The sequence below is a fragment of the Lagenorhynchus albirostris genome, chromosome 13 (genome assembly GCF_949774975.1).
Source record: "Lagenorhynchus albirostris chromosome 13, mLagAlb1.1, whole genome shotgun sequence".
Taxonomy (NCBI): domain Eukaryota; kingdom Metazoa; phylum Chordata; class Mammalia; order Artiodactyla; family Delphinidae; genus Lagenorhynchus; species Lagenorhynchus albirostris.
In genome coordinates, this window is record NC_083107.1 from 10,856,876 (window position 1) to 10,869,007 (window position 12,132).

Genomic DNA, 12,132 nt, shown 5'->3' on the forward strand with positions numbered 1-12,132 from the left:
TTAGAGATACTGGAGCGAAAAGGAGAGGGTTTGGAAGACTGGGGACGAGCAAATATCCCCACCACTTCCTAAAAGAATGGGTTCTAAAAACTACAGAAGAGAGACTCACTCCGATTTCCGGGCAAGCCCAGAAGAGGTGTGAGACAAAGCTCACAAGCGTTTGGGAAGAAAGTGGTGGTCTCTACAGAGGCAACACGAGTTCTCTAAGAGAAAGTCATTCCATGCTAACCTCATTTCCTGTTTTGACGAGCTTCACCAGAACAGTCGATTAGGGGAATGCCCCAGAAAGTGTGTCTTGCTTTCAGTAAAGCATCTGAAAACCTCTCATCGGATCCTATGCACATAAGATACAAAAGATGGGCCAGAGGACGGTGTGACCAGAAGAATTCACAGTTGGCAGGACAGACATCCCAAAGAGGTCCACTCACGGCATGGTGTCAATCCTGCTACCTTGAATCCCACTTCAGCTGCTGGAGATGGCCAGGCTGGCCGCCTGGGAAGTCTTAGTTGGACAGACTATTCAGTCTTCTCTCCCCTGTGGCAAGTATGGTTTGAAATGGTTCTCTGCAGCTCCACACATAGAGAAGGTTAAAGATTGCAAGGGGACGGTGTCATTCTGTAGCTAGTTTTGCACCAGTTATAACCATTGGAGGGAGGAAAAAATGTTTCCATGTAGGGGCCCAGGGCCCAGTCCTATCACCATTTAAAAAATAACTTGACAGAATGGGTAAACAGGAAGGTCCTACTGTATAGCACAGGGAACTATATTCAATATCCTGTGAGAAACCATAATGGAAAAAGAACATAAAAAAAGAATGTGTGTGTGTATGTATATATACATATATATATATATATATATATATCTGAATCACTTTGCTGCACAGCAGAAATTAACACAACCTAGTAAATCAACTGTACTTCAATATAAAAATCAATGAATTAAAAGATAACTTGGAGGGAGACACTGAAAGCATATTTATCAAATTTACAAATCACACAAACCTCTGAGAAAAAAATGGTTTCAAAGAATCAACTCACACGAGTTGGAAAGCTGGGATGAAACAAGACAGAACCCATGTGAAGTCCGACGTTTCCTTTCAAACCACAGCTCACTGTAGGAGCACAAAATCGGGGTACACTTGATCCTAGTCGTGCCACAACTACTTGAGTGTGGCCAGACATGACAAAACAACATTTCAGAGTCTTCACCTTCACTTGTAAATTCTTTTCCATAATAATAAGCTCTTGGGAGTTTGTGACAAGCCCTAAAAATCCCTTCCCTACTTATGGGACAGCCTTGTTGTGAGGACAAAATAAGTCAAAAGTGGTAAAGCGCTTTGAAAAAGGGAAAGCTCTGAAATTCAAAATAGTATTATTATTTGGTGGAAGGTGCTTTCCCTCCAAAAAAAGAAAAAAAAAAATCTGACAGTCTGCAAGCGATAAGCAGAAAGTGATTCAGCTCCGGCTTCTGTTTGTTTCTCCAGCCCTAAACCCGTGCTGGTAGAGCTCGCCGAGCCGCCGAGCTGAGCCCAGCTCAAAACCCCAACACCTCCCAAACGCCAAACCCCTCTTCTGGCGAGCTGCTTTTCCAAAAGCTCTTTCTGGAGGGCCTGCTTCCCCCTGCTTAAATAATCATGCAGAAAGTTCCCCTTCCAGGGCTGGGTCTTCAAAGATGCAACCGGATAAAATGGTCAGAGTGAACGCCAGACGACCTCAGTGGGGGGCTTAGACTTCTGCAAACATTTTAAATTCCTTTCAATCCCACCACTCTTGCTGCTTGTACAAGCTCTGGCTCGAAAGGTAGGTGAAAACTACAAGGCAGGCCCAAGACAGGAGAGCAGGCCTTAGTCAAGGTAACAGACAGGGACAATTACCTTAAACTGCTTTCAGCGTCAGTTCACTAGGCAGTTACAGGCGTTAAGAGTTGCCCTAGACTGAGCTGTCTGGTAGAACTTTCTGTGACAATATACATGTTCTATTATCTGAGATGTCCAATATGGTGGCCATCAGTCCCAGGTGGCTAGTTACATCTAAATTAATCAAAATAAAAAGGAATTCAAATGTAGTGCCTCAGTTATACCAGCCACATTTTAAGTTTTCAATAAATACTTGTGGCCAGTGGCTACCATAGTGGACAATAAAACCCTAGACCAGCAGTTCTCAACCTTGGCTAAACGATGGACTTACCTGGGGAGGTTTAAAAAACACTGATGTCTGTGCCTGTCCCTAGCCCTCCCCTCAACCAGATTCTGGTGTGATTAGTCCTGGTGGAGCCTGGGCATTTGATTTTTTAAAACTTCTGGGTAATTTTAATGTCTGACCTGGGTTCAGAACCATTACTTCAAACATCTACCCACAGGGCACGTCCACAAACCCACGACTGGGCCTGGGTTCGTGACACTCTCGGGGTCTTTGTCTCTGCTGCCCTGTGATACTTTTCTGCACCGTTTCCTCCTCTTCTAGAACCCAGAGAGATGGAACCAGCAGAGGTGGAAGAAAAGAATCTCAGAGCAGGGTGGGATCTTGGGCATCATTTCATCTGGTCTTCCTAGTGTTCTGCGAAGGAAATTAGCATCCAGAGAAGTCTGGTGACTCATCCGAGGCAAGGATGAGAGCCCTGTCCTCCAGACACTCCTCGAAGGACACATGCCTCTACTACATGGTCACCTGTCATCTCCCGGAACGTAAGCAAACACAATGTAACTGAAGGATGTTTATTAGCAATGCAAAGCTTGGTTTCAGATGAGAATCTGAATATTCAGAGGGCAGAAAGCTCACGATCAAACTTTCCTGCTGGGCGGTGGCCGGCAGAAAGCCTGGGTCCTCTCCAAGGCTACTCTGTTTACCTCCTTAGCTCATCAGAGTAAAGGGACTGGCAACTTCCTCATCCACCCAACTGTGGTTAGGATACTGGGCTGCTCAGCTTCACATCGTTGCTCTGAGAAGCAGGAAGATAATGGATCCGGTCAACACATCATCACTGAGCGGAGTGTCAGGTGCTGGGGACAGACTGAGGGATAAGACAGACTAGAACCTGCCTTTATAGAGCTGAAATCTGAGGGGCAGGTGAAGGGTGACAGCTAATTAATAAGTGAAAAAACAGGATAACTGTGTGGGGGGGGCGGGTCTCTCAGGACAGGTGGTCAGAGAGACCCCTCAGAGTTGGGGACCTTTGGGCTGTGACCCAGATATACGTCTGAGTAATAAGTGATTCAAGTTCAACACGCTTCTTCTAGACGCTGTCATAATGATCTGTGTGGTTACGGCAGCGTTGCCCTGTGGTCCTAGAGAAACGCATCTCAAATGTTATCTGGTAACCTTTCTATCAATATTTAAACATAACCAATAAGCAAACAATCCATTTTTCTTTAGTTATGCTTTTAATGAAGGAAAAGGGATGAAGACACACAGAGACTGGCCAGACTAGACCCTAACCACAATATCGCAGAGACATCATCACGGAATGTGGAGGCCCTTAGAGTCCAAGGCAGATGGAGTCAGGTCCCAGGGCCAGCCCTTCCCCTGCACTCGGCCGTGGGCAGCAGGTAGAGGTGCTGCAGGGGGCTGAGTCCTGGTTTTTCGGCGCCTGTGTCATTTTCGAGCAAGTGTGTCATAAAGCTTCCTGTTTAATCTCCCAGTTATTCTGAAACAAAAACATGCACGAAAAACACAGGTCACTGCCAACCGCATTGAGACACAGTCACTCCAGTACATGGAAACCGAAAAGGGAAAGACAGATCTTAAATGCCACAGTAAGATGGGGAATCAAATTATCAGCATCTATTCAAACAGTGATAATCAACAAAGATTGCGGTGGGGATGGGGGGCGGGGCATCGGTTTAAAAATAATTCACAAGACACTGTGAAGGCAGATGTTCCCAGAAGCCCACTGCCTGTTTACTGAAAAGTTGAAGTCAGTTCTGCCCCTCCGGGTCCAGGTCTAAGCCTGGGGCACACCGAGGCCCTTCCCCTAGGTGCTCCTGTTGGTCTAGCTGAAGTCACATAGGACTCTCAGGACAACTCTGGTGTTTGCCCAGGTGATGTCCTGAACACCTCTCCCCAGGGGTCCAAAGAGACTTAAAAGAGGTCACCGTGGAACTGCGGTCCAACGAGGATGGAGGAGGGGGATGGTGGCTGAACCTCTGGTCCCCTCTCCTCTTCCCATCCAAGAGAGCTGGGCTCCCAAGGACATCACAGCATCGTGATCAGACAAGCTTGTACCAAGCAGCCTCAGCGAGGTGGAGGGAAGGAGAGATGGTAAGAGGGGGGACCCTGACCAAGCAAAGACCCTGAGGACAGCACAGGGTTGAGAACAGCTCCCAAACCTATGATTCTATTAAAAACTGTCTTTGCCACTTGAGACCAGCTCCCAAGCAGCACATCGTTTGCGGAATCTCATTCTTAGTTCTCCCAAGCAAATGAAGGGATACTTCGAGAGACTGACAGAAGGATTGCTTGATTCATAAATACGAATGGTGCCACCTCCCCCAAAGACCGGCTCTGTGCTTAAATCTGCCGCTCAGATGCTTGGAGTAGGAAGAGAGGGGTGGAGACAGCACTGCCATGGGAGCAAGGTCAAATCCATGCCTGCCTGCTATTCCCAGCCATGTTCTCTGACCAGCCACTACTGATGGTCGGAGAAGAAATGGGCTCTGCCCATGACTGCTCAGAGCTTCCCTGAGGACCCCGCAATCCCCTCCACATGCAATCTGCCCGAGATGCAGCCCTGAGTTCACGGGGAAAGCCAGCTGCCCTGGCCCCTCTCCATTTCCTGACTTTCGTTAACAGCACAAAATTATTTGCAGAAAGGTTGGGGTGGGAGGGACTGCGTGATTCTGGAAAAGCTCCATCCTTCCGGGAGACATTCACTCGCAATGCACAGTAACATACGGAAGACCCTGAGAAGTTAGGAAATAAAGAAAGCCGTTTACATTAGTTTCTTGTGTGCTTCCCATACATATGTGGAGTGGAAACCCTCTTACCCAGGAACCTCTGCCCGCAGCGTTCCACAGGGCAGCAGACAGCAAAGCTTCTCTTTGATCGAGTCCTTGCCGTCCTGACACTCACACGACAGTTGTGACAGTCTGCATTTATTTCTTGAAACTCTGTATTGTTTTCCCTCAATATCTTCCCCAAATGCCCTCCACGTATGAGTTAGCTGAAGCGCACAGACTCCCGCAGCCTTTGTTATTTTTTTTCTCAGAGGCCTCCTATCCTAGTGGCAGTGAAATACTGGCCTTTCTGAGAGAGGATGAGCCTGGCTGTGTGGTCGCTAGCGTTCTGGGGAGAACACTGCTCAAATGAGCCTGCTGGGAAAACCAGTTTCCTGACGTGTGTTCTATGAGCTAGCATTTTCTAATGTGACAATATCCGAATATGGGCCCAAGATTTTATACGCAGTGCCTTCCTGGGTGGGCAAAGAGAAACAGGAACTAAGAAATGCATCAGTGGCTGACATGGGTGGAAGGGGCGACCTTGTTCCTTTAGTTTGAAATAGACAGCTTAGGAACCTACGCTCCTTTCCAGTTACCCTACTTCTGAGTGGGGAGGAAAAAACCAAAGTGCAAGAGCCCGGGCAGGATTCGGTATGGACCCAACCACGTGGGCTTGGAGCAGGATCACAGAGTGAGAGGTGGCAGGGCTGGAAGGATCATCTGGTCAACCTGCATTTTACAAGCACACAGAGCAAGGAAGTCGGCAATCTTCCTAAGGTCACACTGGAAAAGACATTGCTGGGACCGAGACCCGAGTCTCTCCTACGTTCGTCCCTAGATTCTGAATTGCAGCTTCCCACTGTAAGACCTGAGCTAATTTGTGTGTGAGCTTTTGCACACCTAAGTCAAATCCTGAGTGACTTCACGTTGACCTGGCTGTCTGGTTAACACTGAAGAAACCCAAGACGGAACATTCAGGAACTCTAAAAGATCTGCCCCCAATTCAGAGCTGATTGCACATCTGGCTTCCCTTATGCCAGCAGACACTGGGAGGGGGTGGAGACCACCAGCGCCTCCCCTGGGTCAGGACATTCCTAGAGAATCTTCTGGTCACACGTTACTTCCTTATTCTTACTCCCAGCTTGTCTGAGCTGTGCTGTTTCTGCAGGTCTGTAGCATTCAGGGGTCTCCAGTAGGTCTCCCCACTGTGGGTACCCAGCTCCGCTTTCCCTCAGATCCGAGGGATGGCCTCAGGGTCACGTACATCACACCGTGAATATGAGTCCTCATCAGGGGCCTGAGATGCAGCCCAGGCAATCTCCTGGATGCTCCCAGAGTCAGCTCCCAGATCACACCCTTTTGGTTCCTAATGGCAGAGGAAAGGCTTCTAGCCTGGGACACTGAGAAGGGGAGAGAGACAGCATCTCAGATGCCCATCCCTGGACTGGATGGGTCACCTGTCAGGGCATTTGCCCTTGATTCCATCCAAACTTCTATTTCCCAGGCAGTAGGTACCAGGGCAGGGGTGTGGGAAGCAAGGAGCACAAACTTCAGTTTGCTGTAACATCCATGACACTGCCAATACCTCAGTGCCGAAAAGCCAGCCCAGAGCCCCCAGCCACCCGTGTGCAAAACACACACTCGAGCCCGCTGTGCATCAAGGGTTCCGTCAACGCTTGGGAAAACAACCGGCCAGGCGCTCACATCCTGTTCGCGCTGACTCGCGTTGGATTCGGACAGGCTTGGAAGCCACATTTTTTGAGTTTTTGAAACAGTTGCCAGGAGGGTGGGACCCGGTAGACAACACCAAGGTGTTCGCTCTCAGGAGTCCTTGGCTTTTATGTCTCAGAAAGTTAAAACCTAGAGGACATGCTCAGAAAATGTCATCGCTTTTTAAGACTAATTTTAGGGATGAGTGATACGGATCCCGTATGTAAAAGATTAAGTTTTTGTGCTACTAGAGACATCAGGGCAGGGGAGAGAGGAGCCACCCTTGAGGGCCCCCTTCCTTTGCTTCTGGGGAGGGTGGTCCATTTGTAGAATGAAAGCCACATAACTCTGAGCAGACTTAGAACCTCTCCTGAGGGGACCTCCCCGAGAAGCAGTTTTTACGAAGTGTGCCACGCATCATTACAGACTTACCCGTGGTTCAGAAAGTTTCAGTCTTTAACTAATCCATCAGCAGAGTGCGAGCCTTCCCCAGGGCTGCCCCGAACACAGCCGGGTCCTCTTGGCCGCCGGGTCCTCTTGGCTATCATGTGTTGAGCTCATCCCATCCGCTAGATACTGCTCCAGATGTGTGCTCTCCTTTAAGCATCCGCCCTCTCAGGTTGCTGCTTTAGGAGAATCTCTCTCACCTGGGGGGCAGGGGATGTTCAACCACCAGCCAGTACATGGTAGCACCCCGCCTCCAGTCCAGCATCCTGACCTTCACACTCTGCCACCTTCTGGGATGAACAGGATCTCACAGGTGATTCAAATACCCTGAGCCCCTGAAGATCTCAGAAGTTTGCCCACCTTTTGGTACTGAGAGGGACCCACAAAATACCTCCCTCTGTTAATACTAAAGGTTTCCACTAATGGAGATAAGAGTGGGCAACCCAAGGGCTGGGCCTCCCTGGATTCTTTCCTGAGCTAGTCAGTACCGTCCCCCTCACCTTGGTCACTTTCTCTACCCATAAAAGAAAACCTACTTTTCAAAGAACTAAACCTCAAAAACATTTTAGCAGATCTATAGTCTGGTTGACATCGTAAAAGGTCAAAATTACAGGGAACCTTGCTATACCATTACTAAGAGATGCAAAGGGCTTTCTGAAAGGCTGGTTTTACCTCTAAGGTTGGTCTAGAACACACGAAGAGCAGCTCAGGATTAGAGGGGAAATGGAGACCATCTACAGGCTTCTAGGTTTTCCAGTCACCCACGGCCCACGGCCCTAACCAGTGGTCCTCAGTGAGGATCTCTGGATCCGCAGCATCAGCTGAGAATTTTCAGAAATGCAAATTTTTAAGGTGTGCCCCAGACCTTCTGAATTGGAAACTCTGGCGATGAGACCCAGGGATGTCTGTTTTCACAAGCGCTCAAGTGATTCTGACGCACGCCCAAGCATCACCAGTAGTGAGTGATACCTGGGCCGCGGGCTAAGTCCCTGTGACCGCGGTGACTGCCGGTTGGCCATCTACTGATGTTCTCAGTTTGGTCAACTGTACCCAAGCTCCTCACTGGATGGCTCTGTCCCAGGATCCCCAGAGTGGGAGGAAGAAGCCAGCGGCCCAGAAACCATCTGAGACTTTCAACATGTTCTCGGGGTGACCTCGGGAGAAATGTTGGTATGATTCATCCCTCAATCCCCTTTTCCAGTTGCTGCTCATCTGTATAGTGTGGGGCAGGCACCATGGGATACTACACCTGCACCCGGGACTTCCCCTCCGCATCACATTTCTTTCCTGGCCAAGCCCCACCCTCCCACACTGTGGCCTTCCTCTCCCCTGCTCTCTTTGCCTGAGGAGAAATCTCGAGCCAGCTGTCTACTGGCATTTCTCTCAAATAGGAGACTAGAAAATGTCTCCACCAGCTTGACCCTCCTGACTGCCACCCTGGGAGGAGAGGGGAGCAGGGCCCACTCTGCTTGGGGGCCCTGCTCACATCGACACCTGATGATGTTCAGGTGGGCAGCGCCAGCCAAAGGCTCACAACCGGACAGGTAGGAGGCAACACATGACCAGGTCAAAAAAAAAAAAAGGTTAAAAAAAAGAGTTTGTTTATCATTTTAAAAAAACGAACCTCATACAGGAAGTATGAGAAGAAGAAGAAGAAAAACACAAACGCAGGCTATGACACTGAAAGTGGCACTGGATACAGACAAGATGAGGGCTCCTCAGTTTCCATTCCCACTTTGCAGGGGCTATGGGAACAGGTAGCGTAGGGCACCAGGGGAGGGTGGGGACTTAAAACCCATGGGGACGCAACAAAGAAGGGGACCGTGAGTCACAAGGCACAGCCTTATCAGACACAGGGCAGTGTGCGTGGGGTAGGACGATGTCTCATCCAGGGCCCTCCCTGCAGGTGTGACTGTCCCAGCCAGACTTGGGGAAGAAGACACCTAAAATGGAAACTGCTCTCCGAGAGCATCCCACGCGTCGGCCTCTCCCACCCCACGTTCCACCCCTTGTGTGTTTCAGGTCAAGACACAGGAGTTACCAGATCATGATCACCTCCCCCCACGCCCTTTCCTAGCAGCAGTCAGCTAGGGAGACCCCACCATCCCAGGCCTTCCATCCAAGCTGGTGGCTGTGCAGACCTTCAGGACCACAAGTCCAAACTGGCCCGACGTGCTTTGGTCTGATGGGCACTGACACGAGGCCACCCAAGGCAGATAGGAGTCCAGTCAGATGCCTAACCCAGAGCCATCCGCCCTCGCTGAAATGTGGCTCAAATGGATTTTTTTGAAATGGGGGCATGGGATTCACAATGTCCACCCAAGAATTCAAATGAGGGAAAACAATGAGACTAAAGAACATTTCCTCTTTCACAGCACAAAACAGTAGGAGGATAGGAAATAGGAATCTTCCCTTCCCACCATAAAAAATAAATACGAATGTTCTAAAATGGGCCCACACTGAAAAGAGACCAACGAAAGGACTCCAAGCCATGACGATCGCTGTCAAAGAAAGCCATTTAAAAAAGAAAGACAGAAAGAAAAAGAAAAAACTCTGCACACCAAAAAATCTCAAAATAGAACCAAAACCTGCAAATCATACTCAGGCGTCTATTATGAACCTATGTTTTAGCATGCTGTTGAAAAGGTTAATAATTTTCCTACCGAAACTGAATGTGGGTTGTGAAAGAACATTAAAATGAAGAAAATTTCCCCGTGGCTGCTACTTTATTATCACCAAAGCCATCAAGTTTCAGTTTGAGTTATTTGTATTTATTTGTGAAAACAAAGATTAGATAAGTAAAAACATAAACCTCATCCTAATTAATGCCCTGGAGTATCTGATTTTTAGAACAAAAAAAAAAGAACAAAAAGAAAAAGACCATCAGACACACACTCAAGGCATGAGAATTCAGAACAACAGAGAGGAGAGAGAGGATATCTCATCCTATCACTTGAAAAAATGTATTGTCTCATGTAAAACATTAATATTTGTTTACAGTCTGTGACGACCACATGAGAGGCAAGGTGTACTTTCAGTTGTTAAAACTTTTGTCCACTGTAGGCTCGGATAGGGAATTTATTTTTAAACTGCAAACTATCATTTTTGTTTTACACTTGCAAAAATGCAGTCACAGCCATATATTTCCACGTTGGGTCCTGAAAAAAGGGAATTTACAGTGTTGCTTGAAAAGATCCAATTATGAGCTTCGAGACATTTACAAGCAGGTGGAGCCCGGATGAAACGTGGGGTTTAGGTGCAAAGCTGGATTTTAACTCAAATGTGTCTCAGATGCCAGGGGAGCAGCTTATTTTCTGAAGTTTTAAAAGAAATCCACTAGCTGAAATGGTTCATCAGAATGAGGGGTAAGCAAAAACCTCTCTCCACGTTCTGCCCGCACAACATAAACATCAGAATGAAAAAAAAAACATGCAAAAAGCCCTGCAGTGGTCTCACATCAGCGAACAAACTGTTTTTCTACCTATTTTGTGTTGCTGGCTTTTGTTATCTGCCCAATCGGCAAACTGTGGCCAATTTTATCATGGTTGAAGCAGACATTTTGTTCCCAAACTGCTTTCAACATTTTAGCTACTAAATAGTTTATGAGTAATTGAAGAAGCCACAATACAAACAGAAAAGGTACCTAATCCTGCTAAATTAACCCCTTTTTCAGGTTACAATGACACACACACATAAAAGATTAAAAACAAGAATTCTAGCAAATTCAAATTCTGAAATAACCTAAGTAGAGTTTCCTGGAAACAAGAATAATTAATGATTAACCTACAGATTGGATTTTGAAACTAACTACATGACATTCCCTGATTCTGACCACATGACACCACGAAAGGTGCTTTTAATGATACAACATGGAATTTTTATTTTTCATCCACACACATCAAATGTTGTGTGAAAGTGAAGAGCAAATTTCTAAAGGAGTCAGTTGAATTATGCTAAAGGAAAAGAATCGGTTAAGCAGTTATTTACTACTGAAAATAAATGACACCCACGTAGTTCATCTTATATATTAATATTGAAACCAAATAGCAGTCTTCTACCACAAATCATTTCATTAAAAAAAATAATGAAACTAGTTAAAATGAAAACACAGGGTTTTATTTGATGAAACATTAAATATTCAGATCCAAAATGATAGAAAGCTGCCATGGCTTTTCAAAATTTGTTTGTGCTGAATGCCAACAACAAATTGAAGATTAAAAAAAGGATGAAAGAATCCTCGCTAAAAATCCAAGAATTAACTAATTGGAAGAAAAGCAGAATTTCAGACAGAAGACTTAAGAAAACTCTTCTCTGTTTGCAATCCTAGTTCATATTGGAAGGTACAGCATTATGTACATTTTTAGCCTTTTAAAATACCAGCATGCCCACACACTATCTCAGATTAAACCAAGGAGAAAATGACACATTCTGAAACCATTTTCTAAAGCTCCTTTTCCTGATAACACTCAGGCACTCACAATCAATTTAATGAGTTTCTAAAAAGCCCAAAAAACTCTCCATAAAGAGACAGAATTGTTCACAACAGCCTGCAGACATTTCTAGATTTTACAGGCAATACTAAGAGCATTAGTCCTTGCTATTTACACTCAGAAAAACTAAGCTGTTTTCAACATCTCTATCAGAAAGAAATACTACTCAGTGCTTTGGCTCATTAAATACAGGAACAATTTGAAAAACCCCAATAGATCCAGCCCAGCAGTCCCCTGATTTCAAACAATTTAAAAATTAGTTAATTCTTTCCCCTCCATGTTCTTTGCACAAATATATAGTCTCCTAATCTATTCCTACTTGAAAATTCTTAAGGTAATAAAGAAAGTAAACACCCACAGAGGGTACGAAGTCATTTCTTCTGAAAGTGGATTTCTTCCTAAAATATAGGGCAGCCAGGTAAACACTGAAAAGCACTACAAACAAATAACACAACTCAGGATGAACACTGAGAACATGTACTGATGGACAGAAAACTCTGGAGGAATTTTCAATCCTTCAGAAGGAGGGACACACTTGTGAATTTACAGTA

At 46.3% G+C, this 12,132-nt stretch overlaps 1 long non-coding RNA gene across 1 annotated transcript in view; it reads right to left on the reverse strand.

Annotated features, from left to right (window-relative positions):
- Nucleotides 1–3,367: 3,367 nt before the first annotated feature.
- Nucleotides 3,368–12,132, reverse strand: part of LOC132531348 (uncharacterized) — a 56,600-nt gene continuing 47,835 nt past the window's right edge. Inside the window, exons 2-3 of the long non-coding RNA XR_009544069.1 lie at nucleotides 7,077–7,291; nucleotides 3,368–3,643 (exon numbers count right to left, since the gene is read on the reverse strand). This is a non-coding gene — a long non-coding RNA (uncharacterized LOC132531348). The remainder of the gene's footprint in view (nucleotides 3,644–7,076; nucleotides 7,292–12,132) is intronic.